Here is a 15,525-nt window from a genome sequence, read left to right as displayed (position 1 = left end):
AAATTTAAAAAAGAATTAAAAAAAATTCATAAAAATTCGGTGCGTATTATACATGGGTACAAGCTTTTTTCCAGCATCAGCATGCCATTTTTAGGGGTGCGTACTATACATGGGGGCGCACTATACACGGAAAAAAACGGTAACTTAACTCCAGTGTGGTTCTTGCAAAATAAGTTAGAGTGAGCACCACCCTAACATTTTGGTGCCGAAACCCGGGACCCTCATACCCGCCATCTGGCTGACGGAGGAGGACGTGCTGCATTGTCGACAAGCCAGCGTCCTTTAGGGGGACCTGGAAAAGAAAGTCCTGGGAAGAGAATTTCTTCGCTGGGCCAGCATCTTAGGTCTGCCTTCGTCTGCCAGAGGTGGATTGACGGGTTCCCGCAATGCAACGGACCAGGGGTCAGGTAAGTTAAAAAATTGTGTGGTTGTGAAACGCGTAAAGGGTGCACGGGAGACAGCTTGGGTTCAAGTCCCAGTGGAAGGAACGGGCTAAGAAAAAACAGAGCTTCTTTTTTTTAATTGAAGGAGGGCGTAGATTCTTTTTTTTGTCCGTTCTTCCAAGCTGTGTTGAAGGGTTTTACACCCATACGGGAGACAGCTTGGGTTCAAGTCCCAGAGGAAGGAACAGGCTAAGAAAAGCAGAGCTTCTTTTTCGTTCATCGAAGAAGTGTGTAGATTCTTCTTTGTCTGTTTTTCCAAGCTGAGGGATCTGGCTTGGGTTAGAGTCCCAGTGGAAGGAACTTGCTAAGAAACACGGAGCTTCTTTTTTGGTAATCAAAGAAGAGTGTAGATATTTCTTTGTACGTTTTTCCGGCCAAAGAACAGCTTGGGTTCAAGTCCCAGTGGAAGGAACGGGCTAAGAAAAAACAGAGCTTCTTTTTCTTAATTGAAGGAGGGCATAGATTTTTTTTTTTTGTCCGTTCTTCCAAGCTGTGTTGGAGGGTTTTACACCCATCTTGGATAGGCCTAGAAATAAAAAGCGTTGGTGTTTGTGTGGTTGAGAGAGTGCGACTGGTAGGATAAATTGACTCCAGAGAGAATTTGGTGAGAGGTCAATTTAAACCTGCATTGAGGATCCTCAAAGAAAAGAAAAAAAAGAAATAAAAAAATTGTATAAACCTAAAATACCAAATTAAGATGGGAAACAAAACCGGTAAATCCCTAGCTCTTGAAGGAGATGAGAAGTACATGGCGAGTAAATTTCTTAATTGTATGCAATACATGCCGAAGTGGAAGAAAAAGTATGGAGTAGAAGGGAAGTTGAAAGTTGAAGTGTGGAAGATAGTGGTTGATGTTTTGGAGGAGAGTGTAGATAGGATGACAAAGGGACAGAAAAAGAAAAGGAAAGAGAGAGAGTTGAATTGTGCTAGAATGTGGTTGAAAGCTTCGCAAGAGAGAAGAGAACAAATTCAAGAGACAAAAAATGGAAAGATAAAAAGTGATGAGACCACCATTCAATTAAGATTTGGAAAAGAATTCTGGGTGCACAGTGGCATCCCATTTGATGATTCAGCTGAGAGTGCTCATCAGCAACATCTTAGAAATGCGCTCCTCACTGTTTCACCCCCCGACTTAGGCAACTGGGTGGGGAAACACTTGGTGGAAGCAGACACTGCTTGCGTTGTGACATTTGAGAAAGGCAAATGTTTTGATGTATTTCATCTAGATGATGGTAATGATCTAGATCAGTGGTTCCCAAAGTGGGCGGTACCGCCCCCCTGGGGGCGGTGGAAAGCTCTGGGGGGGCGGTGAGGAAGAAAGGGGCGGTAGGGGGGCGGTAGGGGGGCGGCAGTCGATTTGTACACAACACGCACGCCGCTCTGGCCCAGTCAGATACGACAGCATAGCTACAAAAGCAAAAGCTCAGGTTTGTAATTTCAAGCTTGTAATGTTCAGAATTTTATCTTATAATAAAAACCGCATTCTGGCGGTCAACATCATCTTGAGTTCAAGTCAACATGAAATTGGGGACTCGCCAGAACGCGCCGTGTTGTGTTGAGCTGGTTAGGGCAATGGTCCCCAACCACCGGGCCGCGGCCCGGTACCGGTCCGTGGGTCACTTGGTACCGGGCCGCCAAGCCGCACAGAATTTTTTTTTTATCGACGATCAATTAATTCAGGTCAAGACGCTCGTCCCGGTCACGTGACATGTTTCCCCAGTCGAGCCCGCAAAGCTAATATGTGGCGACAGGCTAACTAACCAGGCAGTGAAGCATTCAAAACTGCTTCAACACATGGAGACCAAGCATCCTGCAATAAAAGACAAACCTTAAATCACTTCGGGTGTCATTGTCTCCGATTACGTCTAGATGGGACCGGCTCGTTTCTGAGAAACAAACTCAGTGCTCCCACTAATTCAACGTAATGGTAATGATATTATAAATGTATTATTTATTTATTTATATAAATGTATTATTTATTTATATAAATGCCGGTCCGCGAAAATATTTCTGACATGTAACCGGTCCGTGGCGCAAAAAAGGTTGGGGACCACTGCCTTAGATCACGTCCGCCACCATTTTCTGTGAATAAATGGAAGAAAATGAATACATGAGAGGGTAAACTTGCTTTTCATACCTTCAATGTTGTCATTTTTGTCTTTAAGTAGGCCTATTTATGAAATGCGATAAAATGCTGTATTTTACATGGTTTTATTTTTTTGTTCCAGAATAAAGTATGGCCTTGGTACAGCAAACAAAAAAGAAGTGTCGGCAATATAGTGTGGAATATCTGAAATATGGATTTGTCGCAGCACCACACAACCAACAGCAACCAATGTGTCTACTGTGTGATAGAGTGTTTTCAAATGAAGCTATGAAACCTTCGAGGCTTTTGGAACATTTGAAGAAAATGCACTCTGATAAAGCAGACAAAAACTTGGCATATTTTCAGTCACTCCGAGACAATGTTCAGAAACGGAAAACCATCGGAAATATGTTTGACAGCATTTCACAACAATCTAGGAGGGGGGCGCTAGGAATTCACTGGGGAGCCAAAGGGGGCGCCAGCCTGCAAAAGTTTGGGAACCACTGATCTAGATGAAGATACAACGGTCTTCTTCCGAAGTTCCCAAAAGGGCAGAGGAAGTGTTAGAGACCAACAAGGCCGCAGGCCGCCATTCAATTCAAACTCCAGCTCAAATTTGGACTGTTGGAACTGTGGGAAACGGGGCCACTTGGCGAGAGTGTGTCGTCGTGTAAAACAATACCAATTGAAGGGTGGAGGAAGAGGCAGAGGAAAAGCCAAATGTTCAACATGTCAAGCTCCCCCCCTCTTTGACCGCTCATGCTAATACAGAGACATTGTATGCTACATTTAATGGAAATTATTGATTGGTTGTGTTGTAAGATTATACAAACTTCTATATGCAAGCTGAATCTGAGAGATTGAGTTCTTTGAATTTGAAATCAAGGAGAAAATTCTGATTAATTTGCAAGCAGGTTTTTTTTGTGTGGAGTTTTTTGGATTGGTGGATTGTTCTATCAGGAACCTTGAGTTGAAAATGGTATGTGAATGTTGTGTGGAGAGCTTGAATGAATTGGGACCAGTGATGTGATAGAAAGACTCCTTTTTGGAGGCTGTGTGTGAGATGCAAATGAGCATTGATGACTGAATGCCCGACTGAAGGGAAAATACAGGTTGAATGGTTGAAGTTGTCGGAGACTGCTATGGACAAGTAGTTGAGTGACTTTGAAGGAAGAATGATTTTGAGTAAGTTAGATGCTAGAAAGGAAAGAAGAAAAAAACAAACAAAAAAAACCCAAATACAAACAAAAGAAAAATAAAGGTTGCTTTTGACAAGTTGAGTTGCAAAGAACAGACGAAGAACAGTCCTTGACCCGGCATTTGCGTTTGGCGGTCGTCAATGTGGTTCCAAGACCTCCAAGACCTGCGTCTTGTGGTTTGTCATTTGTAACGTTTGGCTGTTGTGAACTTCCCAAACAGACATAAGTGATTTGGGCTTTTGTTGTTGGTTGTAATTAGTTAGTGGGAGGACTGCTAGAGCTTGCTATTTCGGTGTTTCACCTGTGCCTTCCTGCCTTCCATTGTTTCCACTTAGACTGGACTGTGGAGGGGGGAGTGTGGTATTGTGGTGTGAAAAGGGTGTAGGAGCCGGCTCCTGTGGTGATTGATATTGTAATTTGATTGTGGGGGAGACTGATGTAGGTGTGGGGCTCTGGACTCTGCGGGTAGCTGTTTGCTGGGTTGGCGGGGGATGGGGGACGACGGCATTGGTTGTCCCAGTACTGGCCAGGCTGGGATAAATCAGTATGAAAATGCCGGGCCCCCCCCTCTTGCTTCCCTTGCTGTGGCTGCGCGCGGAGTAGGGTCGTACCCACTCCGGGGGTGTGCTGAGTGCGTGGTGGCAAGTGACATTGAAGCAGGGTGATGCCTAGGGAAGGTGTGACAATAGTTACACGAAGGATAAAAGGCACTGAGGAAAAAAAAAAAAGTAGAGAAAAAGTACAACCAAAACGTCAAAAAAGAGGATGGCGTTTGCGCAGCGTTGTTTGTTGGTATTGTTTGTGAGCTGTGTCTCTGCTGTTTTTGTGTTGTCTGTGTGTTGTGTTATGTGTTAAAAGGATGAAATTCGCTAATATAGGTGCACTAAAGAATTTATTTATCTGTAGTCTATCTGATTTGCACCGCAAAACAAAACCGATTTTGTTAAGATAGGAAGGAAAAATAAAAAAGCGAGCAATTTGTTTATGGGCAGAAACTGGTCCACGCTCCTTTAATGCCTAGCCTTGGTTAGACAAAATTTGAGAGATGGAAAGAACTTGCTTTCTGGAATTGGATGATGTACAATTATGAAATACCGACATTTCAAAGCTAAATTTAGAATTTGAGAATAAGAGAGCGATTGAGTTAGTTAAAGTTAGGAAACTACAACAGTTAACTATCATATTAGTTTACCAGCAGTTATTTTGTTTATTTTTTTTATTTTTTTTTAGTCGATTGGTGGATTGGGTTGTTACGTTGAGAAAGGAAAGGAAACGATACAAATGGGCAGCTGTATTGAGCCATGGTGTTGTCACGTGCCGTTGACACCTGGCTCTACAGGGGGGATGGAAGGGCAGTTCAGTCAGCTTTATACAACATATGAATTTGATTCATATTCAAAACGTTTATAAAAAATTGTTTGTAGAGCTTGTTTAACATGTGCTTAACACAATCCACAGGGTTATAATGCCTGGTCATAATAGATGCATTCTAAAAATGGATTGAATTGGCTTCAAAATAAACACTGAATGCCTTAACAGTGGCAAAAACGTTATGTAAAGAAATAATAGTTTGTCAACAACTGCTGTAGATGTTAAAGGATGGAATCACTGTCTCTAAAATGAATGTGGATAGTTTGTTTTAGGTGACTATAAGAGCAACTGGTAAAATAAACAATTGATTGCTAATGGCAAAACAAGCTGCAAAGACAGGAAAAATAATTAATGTCATGTGTATGGGTTCACGACCAATTCTTTATGTCGTACCGTTGCCATTGATAAAAGATTGTGTGAAATCTGTCACGTCTACTGATTGTGAAATGTGCGACAGAGTGTTCTGTATAATATCCGTTGAAGAAAAAAAAGAAAAAAAGAAACCATTGCTTTTAGAGAATGTAGTCAACCAAAATTGTATATGTACCGACATGCCAAGATCTGGGAAAAAGCTGGAAAAAACAAAAACATAATATCTTTAAATTTGAGAGGCGGCGATGATCTGACTGAAATTGATGCAATTAAAGTCCCCAGAGGAGTTCCTGATTAATAAGAATTAATTGACCAAATTGAAGCGGGATCGGAGTCCTCCATTTGCTGCTGGTGGACGATGAACAAGAACGTTGACAGGATATATTACATCCATTGCAACATGCAGAAATTGGGCAAACGGACACAAGCGGGACTTGAGGCAGTGCACGAACAGCTAGCCATGCCTTCCCTAATGTCAATCCAGAACCGCAATGCTCTTGTTATGTTGTTGTCTGGGAAAGGAAGGGTCTGCGCAATGTTCAGGGAACAATGCTGCACCTTCATCCAGAATGACACCGCCCCTGATGGGAGCCTGACGAAGGTGATTGCAAGCTTGCAATCCGTCAACACGAGGATGAAAGAGCACAACAAGTGGATGACTGCTTTTGGGAAGTATAAAGCCCTTGTGTCCTCAATTACTGCTATACTCACCTTGTGTGGATGTTGTTGTATTCCATCTCTCCGTGCTCTGTTTAATCGTCTTATCACTACAGCAATCTCGCCCATGGACGACGAGATGGCCCGGGTATGCCTAATGTCTGAACGGCAGCATGTTGATAACGATGATGATGATACAATTTTTGCACTTGAGTTTACAGACTTCTTCCCAGATCTGTGTGTTTCCGAATGATAATATCACAACATTTATCCTTTTTTGGTGTAACTTATCTGTGTGTTTTTGTTCCTGTAAGAGGCCTTCACTAACAATGAGCAGAGCTTATTTGCATAGGCGAAATGTTCTTATTTGGTTGAAAGAAACTTCATTCCTTTTAGTTAACTGTAGGTTTGGTTCATAGATTGTTGTTGATCAGAACTGTTTTTCTATGTTAAGTGTTAAACACAGTTTGAAGTAGTTGCGTACAAGTTATCCTATATTTACTCAATGTTTGTTTAAGGAACTGCATACCAGTTACCTTACATTTACTTAACATTTGTTTTAGTGTTTAGGACAAGTTACTTATTGTTATTGAGTGTTAATTTACTAAGTAGATAAAGTCTAGCAAAGGTCTAGTTGCATTGTTCCACAGGAAAGCGGCAATTGAAGTTATCTGATCTCACTCGCGGACGACTCGGCCAATAACTGGAGAAGAACAGATGGACGAACTCTGCGGGGGTCACGGGCCGACAATGAAGTGCTAGTTCACACCACACTACATTCCTTAGCTAATCGTTGCTACAGACACAATCTTCCCTCCCTTTGTTGTAGCAACGCCTCTGTAACCAGGGCAACCAAAACAGTGATGAGAGGAGCAGAAGAAACATCTCAAATGACTAATGCAAAGGTTGCAGAAAAGAAGCTGTTTTTTGCTGTTGTCCGGACGTGTTGCTGTTCTTTCGGTGGCGGATCCAGATCGGGATTTGGTCAGCAAACTACTGCGGATACGGAAGCAAAGACCGAGGTCCAGATCACCCCAACGTTCTGGCTGAAGGTCCCAAGAAGGTGGGGGACGGAGCCTGCGTCGACTGGACCCTATAAATTGGTGGAGCGCATCTCACATGCCGTCCGCCTGGCCGACAAAGGAGATTCGTGGTGTCATCTGTCCCAGTGCGCCCCAGTGAAGGGTTCCTGCAAGGAACCAGATCAGCCATCGACAGTCCCCGCCCCCAGTTCATACAGAGGCAGAATAATCCTCTTCCCCCTTGGTGGCCAGGTAGTCCACCCTGAGCCACTGAAGACAACGACCATGCAGCAGACGCTCCCAAGTTCTCCCCGGACGGAGCAGATCTGCGAAGGGGGTGAGTATCGTGCTCACCCTCCACCAGTGGGCGTGCCAAGCCCCCAACGACTGAACAATCACGAGCAATTTTTATCTTGATTGATAACATTCTGGTCGCCTAAGGCAGAGGGACCGTGTAACTCTTTTCCTGCATTTAATCTGGCCGCAGGTTTCTAAGTTGCACATACTTTGGACTGGAGTATTGAGGGAAAAACCTCACTGGAAGTTATTGCTTTCATTGTATTTTCTTACTTATGTTTGATTGTTCGGGTTTGACATAATCATATGATAAAACAGGAGGGATATGTTAGGGTTTGCAGAAAATCTTCATCGTATGATTATGATGGAATATAACCTGTAATGATTTAACTAGTTTGTCCTGTCTAGACAAAAGTAGTTGACCAAAGTGCTAAGATCTTTTCAACTGATTGACCAGACGCAGAGGAAGCAATCAAAGTTGCTTTGTTTACAGAAAGTCGTAAAAGGCCCCCTGCTATGCTTTGATCAGCAGGGGACCGGCCTCACCCAACCTGTGTGTTCCCACACCCCCACTTTCAACCCCACTCTGTTTCTCTCAATAAATAAGCACCTGACGAGGCCTGAGTCAGACTTCATTCGACCATCGCTGTAAGCACAGCGACGAGTGAATTCTCCGCCTGCAGGTGTCTAAAACGACTAACTTAACTCCAGTGTGGTTCTTGCAAAATAAGTTAGAGTGAGCACCACCCTAACAGTGTCCCACCAGAGGGGCACAGACTCTGGACCACTGCTACATCGTGATCAAGGATGCATACCACTCTGCGGCTCGTGCAACTTTAGGACGCTCAGACCACTGTCTAGTTCATCTGATCCTGTCCTACAGGCAGAAAGCCTGTGGTGAGGACTGTGAGGAAGTGGACAGTAGAGTCAAGGTAGACCTCCAAGCCTGCTTTGACTGCACCGATTGGGGAGTTTTCGAACTTCAGACTTGCATGAACTCACCGGCACTGTCACATCATACATCAGTTTTTGTGAGGATCTGTGTGTGCAGACTAAGACCTTCTGCACGTACAACAACGACAAACCTTGGTTTACACCGAACCTCAGGAGGCTGCGCAAAGTCAAGCAGGAGGCCTACAGGAGCGGCGACCGCGACCTGTTCAAGCAGATCAGAAACACACTGAACCGAGAGGTCAGGAAACCCAGGAGGTGTTACGGGGAGAACCTGAAGAGACACCTCTCTGCCAATCCTGATCCCTCAACAGTGTGGAAAGGTCTGCAGAGCATCACGGGCTACAAGAAACGAACCCCCCATCCTGTGGAGAGCCCAAGGATTGCTAACCAGCTAAACAGGTTCAACTGCAGGTTTGATCGGTCCTCCCACACAACGGGACTTCCTGCAGCACAATCTACATACTCACCTGTCCCCACAACTGCTCTGTCCACACCTCTGTCATCGTTGTCACCAGGGCCGGTTCTAGGAATGCACATAAGAGGGGGCAGTCAGAAATGTGAAGGGGGCATGTCCTTTTTTTTTTTTTACACATTTTTAACACTGTTAGTGTTTTCTTCACGGCAGTTGTTAGCTGTGTGTCCAGATCTCAACCTGGAGAAGTGGATTGCACTCTGTCAGGCCTCTACACTAAGACCTGTCCAGTTTGGGTGTCCCACCTGAAGATTAAAGCTTCTGATGGTATTGCTCTTAGGCGCGCAAACCTTAGGCAATCTCTCGGGGGGGGACATATAATATGAATGTTAATTTAACTATTATTTGAGTTGTCGTTAATCATTAGTTATATCACGGGTCATTACGACGAGTTTGGTGGAGTTTTTACTCCTTCTTCCAACTCCTACCGCGCTGACTGTAACTTGACACTCTCCGGCTGCGTCTTGCCTCATTTGCATACTCGCAGTGATTGGATGTTTACGGAGGGGCGCGGAGTCCTGACTGTGTGTGAGGACACACACTGCACCAACATGAGAGAAGAGAGGGGGCTGATTAACGGGTGTTTCTATCAGCGGATTTTTCCCTTCTAAATGTTTGATTCGAGGGGGCAGGACATCTGTTTGAGGGGGCGTTGCCCCCTCTTCCCTCTGCATAGAGCCCGGCACTGGTTGTCACCCACTCTCTCTCTTGCAGAGGCAGCGCCCGCACTCCGGATCCGCGAGGAGGAAGTGCGCCAGATGTTCCGGAGACAAAAGACCAGGAAGGCACCGGGCCCAGACGGCGTGTCACCTTCCTGCTTGAAAGTCTGCGCTGAGCAGCTGGCGCCCACCTTTGCACGGATCTTCAACCGTTCTCTGGAGCTGTGTGAGGTGCCCTCGTGCTTCAAGAGCTCCACCATCGTTCCAGTGGCCAAGAAGCCCGCCATCACAGGTTTGAATGACTATAGACCTGTCGCACTGACATCTGTGGTCATGAAATCTTTCGAGAGGTTAGTGCTGAACCACCTGAAGGATGTCACAGGCCCCCTGCTTGACCCCCTCCAGTTTGCCTACCGGGCAAACAGGTCAGTGGATGACGCGGTCAACATGGGACTGCACTACATCCTGCACCACCTGGACACCCCAGGAACGTACGCCAGGATCTTGTTCGTGGACTTCAGCTCGGCGTTCAACACCATCGCTCCTGACATCCTCCAACAGAAGCTCATCCATCTTGTGGTGCCTGCCTCCACCTGTCAGTGGATTACCATTTCCTGACCAACAGGAGACAGCGTGTGAGGCTGGGGGGCATCACATCTGACACCCGGACCACCAATACTGGAGCCCCTCAGGGGTGCATCCTCTTCCCACTGCTCTCCTCTCTCTACACCAGGGGTGTCCAAACTACGGCCCGCGGTCCAGTTTTTATTGGCCAGCAGCAAATTCTGAAAACATAATTGAATATGGCCCGCACAAGAAGCTTGAGCTCAACTCTGTTGCACTTCTCAGTTTCAACACTAGATGGAGCCCGCCACACAAATGAAATCCAGCGAAGAAAAACTTTTACCGCGAGTCCCCAGAAATGGCTGCACTGAAGAAACGCAAAATAGCTAGTGAGTGTAGAATATTTCAAACACGTTGGGAAAATGAGTATTTCTTCAAAGAAATCCACAGAGAGTGTGTCTGTTTGATTTGTAATGAAGATGTTGCTGTGATGAAAGAGTATAATGTACGTGCATTTACTCCCGGGAGCCTTGTCAGAAAGCTCGGTGCACACTCACAAGTGCGTGTGCGTACTCAGTAGTTGTTAGGGTGTACACTGTAAACTTTACAGTGTGGTGTGCAAGGACTGGAGTCGGAGGCGGAGTGATAAATGACGGTGCCAACGGCAGTTGTTTTAATGACATTTATAACTTGCTTCTCTCAACCACGGGCCGACTCTTTTCCCTTCGAGATCCTAACACACACTCCTCAAAACGGAAACTCCCACACGTGTAAAACATCCCACCGGAACTCGGCAACGTGAACTTAGGTTCCGGGTGAATTATGTCAACCCACTACACATGCCCCCCCAGAATTCACCCATAGTCAAAATCCCCGCGCCGGAAAGGAACGACAGCCCGACCACAGCGGGTGTAGGTGGCAGGGGCTGGCAGGGGGTCAAGGGTAGGGGGCGCCACCGGAAAGACCGCTGGGCTGGACGGTCGCGTTGTCGGTCGGGCAGGCGGGAGCCCGGTCAGGTCGGAGGGGCGAGGCGCTGGGGGGCGTCCGCGGCGTGGGGCCTGCGCCAATTCCAATGTCCGGGAAACATCCACGTGGGCAGGCTTAATCCTATCGACCGAGATAGTCTCAGGCCTACCGCCGATGTCCACGACCATGCTCTTACTCCCGTGCTGCAAGACCTTAAAAGGCCCGTCGTAAGGCGGACGCAACGGCCCGCGGTGGGCGTCGTGGCGGATGAACACAAAACCCGCCGAGCGTAGGTCGGTGGGCACCCGGGAAACAGGGGTGCAGTGCCGTGACGTGGGGACAGGTGCGAACGTCCCGGCAACTTCCAGCAGGGAGGACCGCTGCCCGGCCGCCGACCAAGGCGTTGTGGCGTCTGGAATGAAGTCCCCAGGAACTCGTAGTACCTGGCCGTAGACGAGCTCAGCAGACGAGGACTGCAAGTCCTCCTTAGGGGCCGTCCTGAGGCCCAGCATGACCCAGGGAAGTCTGTCCACCCAGTTGCCATCCACCAGACTGGCGCGTAGAGCAGCCTTCATGGAGCGGTGGAACCGCTCGCACAGCCCGTTAGCCTGGGGGTGATAAGCGGTGGTGCGGTGCAGCTTGACGCCCAAGCCTCCAGCAACCACATTCCAGATCTCGGAAGTAAACTGTGCACCCCGGTCCGAGGAGAGGTCTGAAGGTGTTCCAAAGCGCGCGACCCATGTGCCAATAAACGCCCGGGCCACGTCAGCAGCCGAGGTTGAGGAGAGGGGGACGGCTTCAGGCCAACGGGTCGTCCTGTCCACCATGGTGAGGAGGTAGGTGAAACCATGGGAAGGGGGGAGCGGGCCCACAAGGTCGATGTTGACGTGGTCGAACCTCCTTTCGGGGACAGTGAACGGCTCCAACGGGGCCTTGGTATGGCGGTGCACCTTCGCACGCTGACAAGCCACACACGAGTCGACCCAGGCCCGAACGTCCCTCTTCAGCCCTTTCCAGACGAACTTCTGAGCCACCAGCCTCACGGACGCTTTTCTGCCAGGATGGGACAGGCCGTGTATCGCCTCAAAGACAGCCCGCTGCCAGCCGGCAGGGACAAGTGGTCTAGGTTGGCCGGTGGAGAGGTCGCACCACAGCCTGACACCTGAGTCGCCAACCGCGACCTCCTCCAGACGCAGTCCAGTGTCCGAGTCTCTGAGCGACTGGATCCCAGGATCTGAGGCTTGGTCAGCACTCATACTTGAGTAGTCGAGCCCCAGCTGAACCGTGTGGATGACCGCTCTAGAGAGGCAATCGGCGACCACGTTGGACTTGCCGGCGATGTGTCGGATATCTGTGGTGTACTCGGAGATAAAAGACAGCTGACGCTGCTGGCGCGCGGACCACGGCTCAGCCACCTTGGACATAGAGAACGTGAGGGGCTTGTGGTCGACGAAAACCGTAAACTCACGGCCTTCCAGGATGGAGCGGAAATGGCGGATCGCCAACCAGACGCCGAGTAGCTCCCTGTCGAATGTGCTGTATTTGCGCTCCCTAGGGACCAGCTGGCGGCTGAAAAAGGCGAGCGGTTGCCAGGCGCCACCAACCCACTGCTCAAATACAGCACCAACTGCGTAGTCAGATGCGTCGGTCGTGAGGGCGACCGGGGCTCCAGGCGACGGGTGGACCAACATGGTGGCCTGGCACAGCGCAGCCTTAGTATCCTCGAAAGCCTTGATCCCCTCGGGGGTCCAGTCGATGTCCTGGTTGGGGGTTTTACCCTTAAGGGCCTCATACAGTGGGTGCATAATGTGGGCCGCCCGGCGTATGAATCGGTGGTAGAATGTAACCATCCCAAGGAACTCCCGGAGCCCCCGGGCCGAACGTGGGCGGGGAAAAGCGGAGACCGCTTCCACCTTTGTCGGGAGGGGGGTGGCCCCATTACTGCCGATGAGATGCCCAAGAAACTGGATCGACGGCACTCCGAAGACGCACTTCGCCGGGTTAATGATCAGGCCATGCTGGTCGAGCCTTGTGAAAAGGGCCCGCAGGTGTGCCGCATGCTCCTCCTCCGAGGAGCTGGCGACGAGGACATCGTCCAAGTAGACGAAGATGAAAGGCATGTCCCTAAGCGCAGAGTCCATCAACCGCTGGAAGGACTGGGCCGCATTTTTCAGGCCGAAGGGCATCCTAAGAAACTCGAAAAGCCCGAAAGGAGTCACCACTGCCGTTTTAGGGATGTCAGCAGGGTGCACTGGGACTTGGTGATAACCCCGCACCAGGTCCACCTTGGAGAACAGGTGCTTCCCTGCTAGATGTACCGAAAAGTCCTGAACATGGGGGACCGGGTAGCGGTCGGGCGTGGTGGCATCATTGAGGCGGCGGTAGTCGCCACACGGGCGCCAACCACCGTCTGGCTTAGGCACCATGTGGAGCGGGGAGGCCCACGGGCTGTCAGAGCGGCGAATAATGCCAAGGCGTTCCATGTTGGCGAACTCGGCCCGAGCAATCGTCAGTCTCTCCGGGTTGAGCCGTCGGGCCCTAGCGTAGATGGGGGGGCCTTTGGTCTCGATGTGGTGCTCGACCCCATGTTTAGCTGTGGTGGCGGCAAAAGTGGGCTGTGTAAGGCTGGGGAACTCTCCGAGGAGTTTCTGGTACACGTCGCCCTCGGAGAGCGAACTAGAGAGACTCACATAATTCCCCTCATCGCGGACACATGCGAAAGAGGAGAAGGTTAACGCGTCCACCAGGCGGCCGTTCTTAACATCCACGAGCAGTCCGTGGGCGCACAAAAAATCTGCGCCGAGCAGGGGGAAGGAGATGTCGGCAGTGACAAAGTCCCATGTGAAACGCTGACCCCCGAAACATACGTCCACAGTCCTTGTGCCATACGTCCTGATGGGGGTGTCGTTGGCGGATGTTAAGGGCGGGCCGTGCAACCCTCCAGCGGCGTCGTCCACCGTAGCCGGCAGGACGCTCCTCTGGGCACCGGTGTCACAGAGGAATCTGCGACCAGAGAGGGAGTCCTCAATGAACAGCAGCCGGTTCTTTTTGCCTGCGGTCACGGCCACTACTGAGCGCAGGCTTTGGCGTTTCCCGTCGTGTTGAAGTTGCAAGGGGAGCGGCACCTTTTAGCCTTGGCGCCAAAACGTGCATGGAAGTAGCACAAACCTGTGCTGGCGCGGCCGTCAGTTGCAGCGTGTCCTCTGCCAGGGGAAACGCCAGCGCTTGGGGACGTGTAGCTGCGTGTCGGGGCCAGCACACCAGGGGCGAAACGCTGGGTGGCCAAGTAGAAACGGTCCGCTTCCTCCGCCAGAGCACGCGGCTCCGTAATAGTCGTATTTGCGAGGGCCGTTTGGACGTGCGGCGGCATATGTCGCAGAAACAGTTCAATGAAAAGAAAATTCGGCTCCTCCCCACCCAGCAGGTTTAACATCATCTCCATGTGTTCAGAGGGTTTGCTGTCCCCCATGCCCTGAATAGCAAGCAGGCGCCGGGCTCGTTCGGATCGCGACAGTTCAAAAATCCTGAGGAGATAGGCCTTGAGCCCTGCATATTTATCCTGGGCCGGAGGGGAAGTGATGAAACTTACGGCTCTGGCAGCGGTGGAGCTTCCGAGTGCCGAGACAACGTGGTAGTAGCATGTGGCGTCATCCGTAATTCCCCGGAGGGCGAACTGAGCCTCCGCCTGTGCGAACCACGTTGCTGCAGAAGTCTCCCAAAACTCAGGCAGCCTAAGGACGGCGGAATGCGCCATGCCGTCTCGCTCGGTATTCTGTTCAGTCCCGGAATCCTCAGCGGGACTGACGTCGGGGTCACCAGTGTGGTGTGCAAGGACTGGAGTCGGAGGCGGAGTGATAAATGACGGTGCCAACGGCAGTTGTTTTAATGACATTTATAACTTGCTTCTCTCAACCACGGGCCGACTCTTTTCCCTTCGAGATCCTAACACACACTCCTCAAAACGGAAACTCCCACACGTGTAAAACATCCCACCGGAACTCGGCAACGTGAACTTAGGTTCCGGGTGAATTATGTCAACCCACTACAACAGAATATATTTATCGTATGTGTAGATAATTGCATGATTGTGTATTGTGCTAAAGAAATGTCCCGCACAGCTACCGTAGTTTAGACTGCAAGCTTCTCCTCGCTCTCCGGATGTAACGCAACCAAGTGGTAGTGTTCGCTCTCTGGATCCTCGTGTGAGTTTATTAAACTGCTGTCCTCTGAACGTATGGTGCTTGCTTCGACGCACATAACGACATGGTGTCAGAAGACGTCTCGAACCTGCTCACTGTGTATTAAGTGGTGTTTTTTTTCCTTCGCCGTGCTTCGAAGTTCGAAAGGAATAAAGAGAAGACCAAGTATGGCGGAAGGATTTCGCAGACCTGACCTGCTTGTTTTTGAAGGAGACATTGCCGAGAATTGGCGTATTTTTGAAAGAGAATATGACATTTTTATCG

At 49.3% G+C, this 15,525-nt stretch overlaps 1 protein-coding gene across 1 annotated transcript in view; it reads right to left on the bottom strand.

Annotated features, from left to right (window-relative positions):
* The window catches only part of LOC133162240 (uncharacterized), a 35,202-nt gene that overhangs the window by 18,914 nt on the left and 763 nt on the right, over positions 1-15,525 (bottom strand). Inside the window, exon 2 of the mRNA XM_061291300.1 lies at positions 8,869-8,924. The gene's annotated coding sequence lies outside the window, so the exon portion shown is untranslated. The remainder of the gene's footprint in view (positions 1-8,868; positions 8,925-15,525) is intronic.

This window comes from Syngnathus typhle, linkage group LG11 (genome assembly GCF_033458585.1).
Source record: "Syngnathus typhle isolate RoL2023-S1 ecotype Sweden linkage group LG11, RoL_Styp_1.0, whole genome shotgun sequence".
Lineage (NCBI taxonomy): Eukaryota > Metazoa > Chordata > Actinopteri > Syngnathiformes > Syngnathidae > Syngnathus > Syngnathus typhle.
Note: the sequence above shows the minus strand (reverse complement) of the source record. Positions and strands in the feature narration are given on the sequence as shown.